At 40.1% G+C, this 7,415-nt stretch overlaps 1 non-coding gene across 1 annotated transcript; it reads right to left on the bottom strand.

Annotated features, from left to right (window-relative positions):
• Nucleotides 1–3,147: 3,147 nt before the first annotated feature.
• Nucleotides 3,148–3,254, bottom strand: LOC141650675 (small nucleolar RNA R71). Its single transcript, XR_012546694.1, has one exon. It is a non-coding gene; the product is annotated as a small nucleolar RNA R71 (small nucleolar RNA).
• Between the last annotated feature and the right edge of the window lie 4,161 nt (nt 3,255–7,415).

The following is a 7,415-nucleotide window of genomic DNA, read 5'->3' as shown; positions in this document are numbered from 1 at the left end:
AACATTTTTTTATTCATAGGTTCATAGATTGAAGGATCATCTAATAATAGCTTTAGCATTGGGTCCTAGTAACATGGTGAAGTCTTGGAGACGGTATTCCATCAACGGCTATAAGTTTCGAGCTTATAAGGAGGGAGTTGATGTTTCGAAGTCTACGTTAAGCAATGGGGTTTCTGTGAATTCAACTGAAGGGTTGGACTACTATGGAACCCTAAATGAAGTAATTGAGCTTTCTTATTATGCCGGGCAAAGGGTTTATAGGGTTATATTGTTTAAATGTGATTGGCTTGATAATTCCCCACAAGGACTTAGTATCCATAAGGTTTATGGGCTTGTAGATGTAAACGAGAAAAAGAAACTTCGTGGACATAACCCATTTGTGGCAGCTTTTCAAGTCGATCAAGTTTGTTATGCTCCTTATCCAACCATTAAGAAAGGTAATCAAGGTATTCAGTGGTCCGCGGTTTTTAAAACCAAGGCAAGATCACAAGTTGATGCTCCTATTGAAGAAAGTGTCTTTCAAGAAGATGTGGTTGTGAATGATCACTCAATTTTACCGATTTTGTTGGAAGATACAGATGATGAAGATGTATACGAAGTGACAGTGGAAAGAGGTCAAGGGGAATATGACAGAGACGTCGAAGAAGAAGGGGATGAAGATGAAGTTGAAGAACTTATTGATGTGACCATAATTGGCGCATATTTAGCCCCCGAATTACCATTGTTTTCATGCTTTTTAGTGCCTATTTGGGTCATTTCTTATCTTTAGTTCTTTGTTTTGCATATTCTTTGAGATTTTGATCCCTTGGTAGGAAAGGAGTAAGAATCTTGCATTTTCATGGCAAAACGAGGCTAAATTGATCGTATTCAATGACCAAGCATCAAGGAGAGACAAGACTAGAAGGCCTTTGTACATAGCATAGTAGAAGAGCAATGTTGAGAAAAGGATCCTTGAGTCCCCAAGGAAATCCCCAAGGAATTCATGAAGAAAAGGGAAGAAAAGAAGAAGAAAAGATGCTGCCATACAATCCGAACGGATTGTACACAATCCGTCCGTCCGTCCAAGCCCAATCCGAGCGTCCCGCAAAGGAATCCGCTCGGATTCCCCCTTGCCAATCCGAGCGTCTTGACCAAGGATCCGCTCGGATTCTCCAGCCCAGATCCGGCCGTCCCGACTCCCATCCGCACGGATTTCAGTACAGCACGTTTTCATTCTTCAAGCCACGATAAGAGAAGCCCTTCTCTCGGAGAATACCGGAGTCTCCTTGCTCAACTTTAAAAAGTGTAATTACTAGTTTAGCCCTTAGTTAACCCTAATGCATCCTCCCTAATTTTCACTATAAATACCCCATTAGTCTAATTAGAGGAGCATGTTCTTCTTATCAATAATTAGGGTAGTTAATATCAATCAAATCTCTATTCAATATTGTAATCAAATATTAATCAAGTTTTAATCCAAGTTTTAGTTCTTTAATCTCTCTCTTGTTCTTACTTTATTTTGGGTAATTGAAGATTATTTGGGTTATTATTGGGAGATTGACAACCTCTCAATCTAGGATTCAAGTACTTCTATTATTCTTGCTTTATTATTGGAATCATTAGTAGGTATAATCTCTTAATCCCTTTTTAATTATTGCTAATTACTTTCATTTATTCATCATGTTTCACTATGTTAGTATGATTGACAACCTTTCTAGCATGATCAATATGATAATGAGTGAGTAGTCTCTTGCTAGGATTAATGGGTAATTAGGGGAAACCAACATGGGGAATGATTCATGCTTAAATTAATATGCTTTCATGGTTTATTTGCTTGCTTGTTTTGATCTCAACTCATGCACATATTATGTTTGATGAAATGCTAAGACTATGAATCCTTGCATTTACTACCATCTTCTATCTTTTCAATGAGACTTGTAAGACATAAACCAACTCGAGTCTCATTAGACCATGCATGTTGTTGAGTAGGGAAGATTAAGTCGACTTGTAGGTGTTGTACAATCTAATTGATTCGGCTCCGGGACCCAAACTTTCCTAGGATTGTAAGATATAACCCAACTCAATCCATCACAACAATAATTGCTTGCTTATAATTTGAGAACATGTTTGTATGATCATATCCCATGATTCCCCTATGAACCCATGACACCCTAGTGCCTTTAATCAATTGTTTACACCCCTTATTTTATTTACCTTGTTAGTTTATTTTCATTGCTATTTTAGTTTAGTAACCTTCTACATCAACCCAATTTGTGACACCCCTTAGACACTACTAGTTACAATAGAATTCTCATTTCAATACCCGTCCCTTGGGATCCGACCTTTACTTGCCTCTTTACTAATTGTAGAGTTGTTTGTGAAGTATAAATTGTGTTTTGTATCGACCATTGACCAACGACCACATATGCTTAATTTGTGAAACGAAATGGACTCGATCAAAAATGGCGCCGTTGCCGGGGACGGTGTTTAATTGATTTAAGATTTCTTTTATTGTTATTAGTTGTGTCTTTTTCACCTTGGGGAAGTAAAACTCCTCAAGGTTTGTTCTAATTGTTTTCTAGTTGTTTGATATTTTGCATGTCTAGAAGGTTACAAAGAGATTTGTTACCTTTTGACCGTGAAATCGAAAGAACCTTGACGAATAATAGGAGACTTCTTAGGAGGAATTTGGGAGGTGTTGGTGAAGTTGTTCAACCCACTAGTGAGTTTGTCAATCCTTTCGCAATAGAAGGAGAAGAAAACCCATTAAACAATACCACACAAAATCCACCTACAATGCCTAAATTCTCGTCACACTCTATACCCACCGAGGAGGATCTACCAAATGGTACTCCTACCCCACAACATCTTACCGGAAACATTATTGCCAAGTCCGCCTTCATCCAACTAGTTGAGAGGAGCCAATTCGGGGGAATGCCTAGTGAGGACCCTCATTCTCATATGGAAACCTTTTGCGATTATTGTGAAGCTATCTCTCAAACGGGCGTGACTCAAGACCAAATAAGATGGGTCTTTTTTCCTTTTTCGTTAATCGGCACCGCAAAGCAATGGTTGAAGGGCCTTGATAAGGCCACCCTTGGAATAGATTCTTGGAAGAAGCTAGCTCCAGCTTTCTACCAAAAATTCTACCCACCGGAAAAGACCAATATGCTAAGAGCTCAAATTACGGGTTTTAAGCAAAGCGATGAAGAATCTTTGTATGAAGCTTGGGAGCGGTTCAAAGGTATTTGTCGCTCATGTCCTCACCATGGACTTAGCGAATGGTTTTTAGTGCAACAATTTTGGAATGGTTTATATGAAGATTCAAGGAACATTCTCAATATGGGATCAAATGGAATGTTCACCGAAGTTGATGACAATCAAACATGGAACAAGATTGAGGAAATGGCGGTCCATAATTCACAATATAGTAGGCCTCGCAAGGCTACTAGAGGAGGAAAGTATGAAGTGGACACCGTTACTCAATTGGGTGCTCAACTTAGTGCTCACATTGACACAATCAACTTGAAGTTTGAACAAGCTATGGCTAGACTTGAGGAAAACTCAAAATCATCAAAGCATCATGTTAATGCCATGACGGCATCCTCATCAATCCCAAGCAGGATATGTGAGAATTGTGGAACCTTGGGTCATGACTCAAGTGAGTGTAGGGGAACAACCGAACAAGTTAATGCTTTCCAAGCTTACAAAAGTGGTACCCCTTATTCCAACTTTTACAATGAAAACACCAAGTTCCATCCAAATCTCTCATACAAAATCCAAAATGTTCAAAACCCTCAAACAACATACACTCCACCACCCATGAGAAATCAAAATCAAAGACCCTTTTACAATCAAAACCAAGGTTACCAAAATCAAAACCCATACAATCACCAAAATGACCAAGGTTTTGATGTCCAAAAAGCGGTCCTCCAAATGCAAAAGAATCAACAACAATTTTTCACCCAAATGCAAAAAGATAGCCAAGCAAAAGACACCACCATCAACAACATTCTAGCTCACACCAAGATGTTGGAAACACAATTGACCCAACTAGCATCTTCAAGCTCACTAAGACAAAAGGGGCAATTACCACCTCAAAGTAATCCCCCTAGACATGAAACGGTTAGTGCCATTCACTTGAGAAGTGGTACAAGATATGAAGCACCGAAGAAGCAAGTTGAGGATGAAGTTGTGAAAGCTAGTGAAAAGGTAGAGATTGTGCAAAGTCCCAAAGAAGGGGAATCATCAAAGGAAGAAAGTTCAAAGAAAAATGAAGACAAAGCCAAAGAGAAGGAGCCCATTGTGATTAGACTTCCTTTTCCAAGTCGTCAAGCCAAGCCTAAATTTGATGATCAACTTGGAAAGTTCATGGAAATTGTGAAGAACTTAGAAGTCTCAATTCCTTTCACGGAATTAATCAATCACGTTCCGGCCTATGCAAAGTACATGAAAGATATCCTCACAAAGAAGAAGTCGATCCGGAAACTTGAGACTATCGCCTTCACTAAGGTGAGTAGTGCAATACTTCAAGGGAGTTCACCTCCAAAGCTAAAGGATCCGGGAAGCTTCTCAATACCGTGTACCATTGGCGACACAACGATCAACAAAGCCTTATGTGATCTAGGGGCTAGTGTGAGTGTCATGCCGTACTCGGTGAGTAAAAGGTTGGGAATGGGAGAGCTTAAATGCACCAATATCACTCTTCAAATGGCCGATAGATCGACGAAGACACCATTAGGGATATGCGAAGATGTCCCCGTGCGAATTGGGAAGTTTTTCATCCCGGCGGACTTTGTCATTGTTGATATGGAGGAAGATTCCAACATTCCAATCATCTTAGGAAGACCTTTCCTACACACCGCGGGTGCGGTGATTGATGTGAAACATGGAGAGCTCACTCTAGAAGTGGGAGATGAAAGCATAACTTTTAATCTTGACAAAACCATGAGAGCTCCTCGTTTGCATGAGCCATGTTTCATGATTGATCATTATAGCCGGAAAGATGAAAGGAAGAAATCGGAACTCCAATGGAGGAAGAAAGTTGAAGATGCTCCATTCAAAGAGCAAGTAAATTGTGACAAGGAGAGCTTGCAAAGCTCGTCAAAATCAACCAAGGAAGAAGAAGATGGCCTCATTGGCCAAGAGAAGAAATTGGGAGAGTTGTCCCCATCTAAGCAAGAGATTTTCAATGATCAACTCAATGAAGTTTGTGGTCTTTGGGACGACGAATTTGAAGGGATCTTTAATCCCTACATTGGGCATGCCATCGATCATGATCAACAACAAGGGCCACGGTCTATTGAGGACCTCTACCATAACAATGAACAAGCTTTTGATTACTTTTTCAAGGTGTTGAGCAACATCAACAACACCTTGAACATGCCCCCTTGACATCTCATCAAGAATGAGAGTTTGGTGGAGTCCTCCCTAAACCACCACTTGTAAATATTTCTAACTCCCTAACTTACATTTCAATTTTTGTATTGCATTTTTTGTCATTTTTGGATTTATTTTTACTTTGATCAAAATAATTGTCATGAAAAGAGAGAAGTGAGGGAGGGACTAATGATTTTAATTGATGTGTAGTGCTTTACCTTAGTGTGGGGATGGCAATTGCCTAGGCTATTCATGCCTTAGTAGTGCCCCCACAATGAAGAACACAAGATTTGAAAGAAAGAAAGAAAGAATGATAAAGGAATGCGTTGGTGCACGGATGGAACTGAATCCGTGTACACAGGACCAATCCGAGCGGATTCCCGAGAATCCGCCCGTCAAGAAGAAGATCCGAGCGTCCTGCTGAGAAGACGCCCGTCTTGGGCTGAGCTGAAATTGCAAAAATTCTTGACTGTCAAAGAATCCGAGCGGATTACTGGAAAGACGCCCGTCTCACAGAATCCGTCCGTCTTTCGAAGAAGACGCCCGTCTTGCAACTGAAGAAAAACAAAGAAAAATCTCTGGACAAGAATCCGTCCGTCCTGCACGAAATCCGCCCGTCCCATCTCAGAAGAATCCGAGCGGATTCCCCAGAATCCGCCCGTCTCTAGGCGGGATTTTGAAAATTTTGAAGTCTGTAGAATCCGCGCACGGATTGCGCCAAATCCGCACGGATTGTCCCCGCGTCCCCGAAATTGTCGAATTCTTTAAATACCCACCCCCCCTTCATTCATTCATTCATTCATTCATAAACACTACCCATAACATCAAAACCCTCATCCTCTCCATCTCAAAAACAAAAACCCTCAACAAAATCCACCAAAATCAAATCAAACCATCTTTCAAACAACAAATCAATCACTCCATCTTCATTAACAATCAAAACCAAGAACAAATTCTTCAACCTTTGAATCGATTTTTGTTTTTATAAAGGCAAAGCCTTTCACCTTCAAAATCGATTTGGGCATTCTACAAATTGAAGATTTTTGATTCTTTTCTTGGTTAGTTCATCAAATGGCAAGAACAAAGGGAGCAACAAGGGCAACAAAGGCACCAAAAGCAAAGGCTCTCTCTCAAAGGCAAAAAGCTCTACAAGCAAAGAAAGCTTTGGCAATGGTGGTATCAACACCAAACTTGGTAGTGCAACAACAACAACAAATTCCTATGGAAGCATCACCTTCTACTCCGGTAATCGATCAACTCTTGCATTTTCCGGAGGTAACATTCATTTCCGATACCCATAGAAATACATTTGTCAAGTTTGCTATGAAACAAATTCAATCCACCAAATTCATATGTCAAGATGCCTTAGAGAAATTGGGTGTTCTTGAACAAACAAGAGTCTTTTTCAATGCCATGGGTTTGAAGAAATTGTTTGAAATGAAGGAAGTAACATACCCCTCCCTTGTCTTGGAATTCTTAAGTTCTTTAAAAGTGACAAAAGTTGAAAATAGGGAAAATATTGAGTTTCGTCTAGCTAACACTAGTAGACGCATTACCTTTCCGGAATTGGGTGAAATTTTGGGTCTTAGCGATGAACATAAATTTTATAAGCAATATGGGAAGTATGATCCCGAGCCTCTTTGGGAGGCAATCTCCGGGAAGAAATTTGAATATTTTCATGCTTGTCGTGCTCTTTTGGTCCATCATCCGGGCATAAGAATATGGCACAAAGTTGTGGGAAATACCATAATTGCTAGGAAAGACACCAATCATTTCACGGGACTCGATTTTATTCTCCTTGAATCAACTTTGAATATTGGAAGAATTCACACCAAGCCTTACAATTCTTTGAGGCTATTGGTTGATAGATGGCTCCATGTAGATAGTGGGAAGAAGGGTCAAACCGTTATTGTTAATGGCGGCCTTGTCACGGTCCTAGCCAAGCACTTTGATCCTAATTTCAATAAGGATAGCAAGTACAAGGCTAAGGATGGTGGCCATCTTATTGATATGTCCATCTTAATTAACAAGTTTAAGTGGGTTGCTCACAATCCCCT

This window comes from Silene latifolia, chromosome 3 (assembly GCF_048544455.1).
Source record: "Silene latifolia isolate original U9 population chromosome 3, ASM4854445v1, whole genome shotgun sequence".
Lineage (NCBI taxonomy): Eukaryota > Viridiplantae > Streptophyta > Magnoliopsida > Caryophyllales > Caryophyllaceae > Silene > Silene latifolia.
This window is presented reverse-complemented; position numbering and strand designations above follow the sequence as displayed.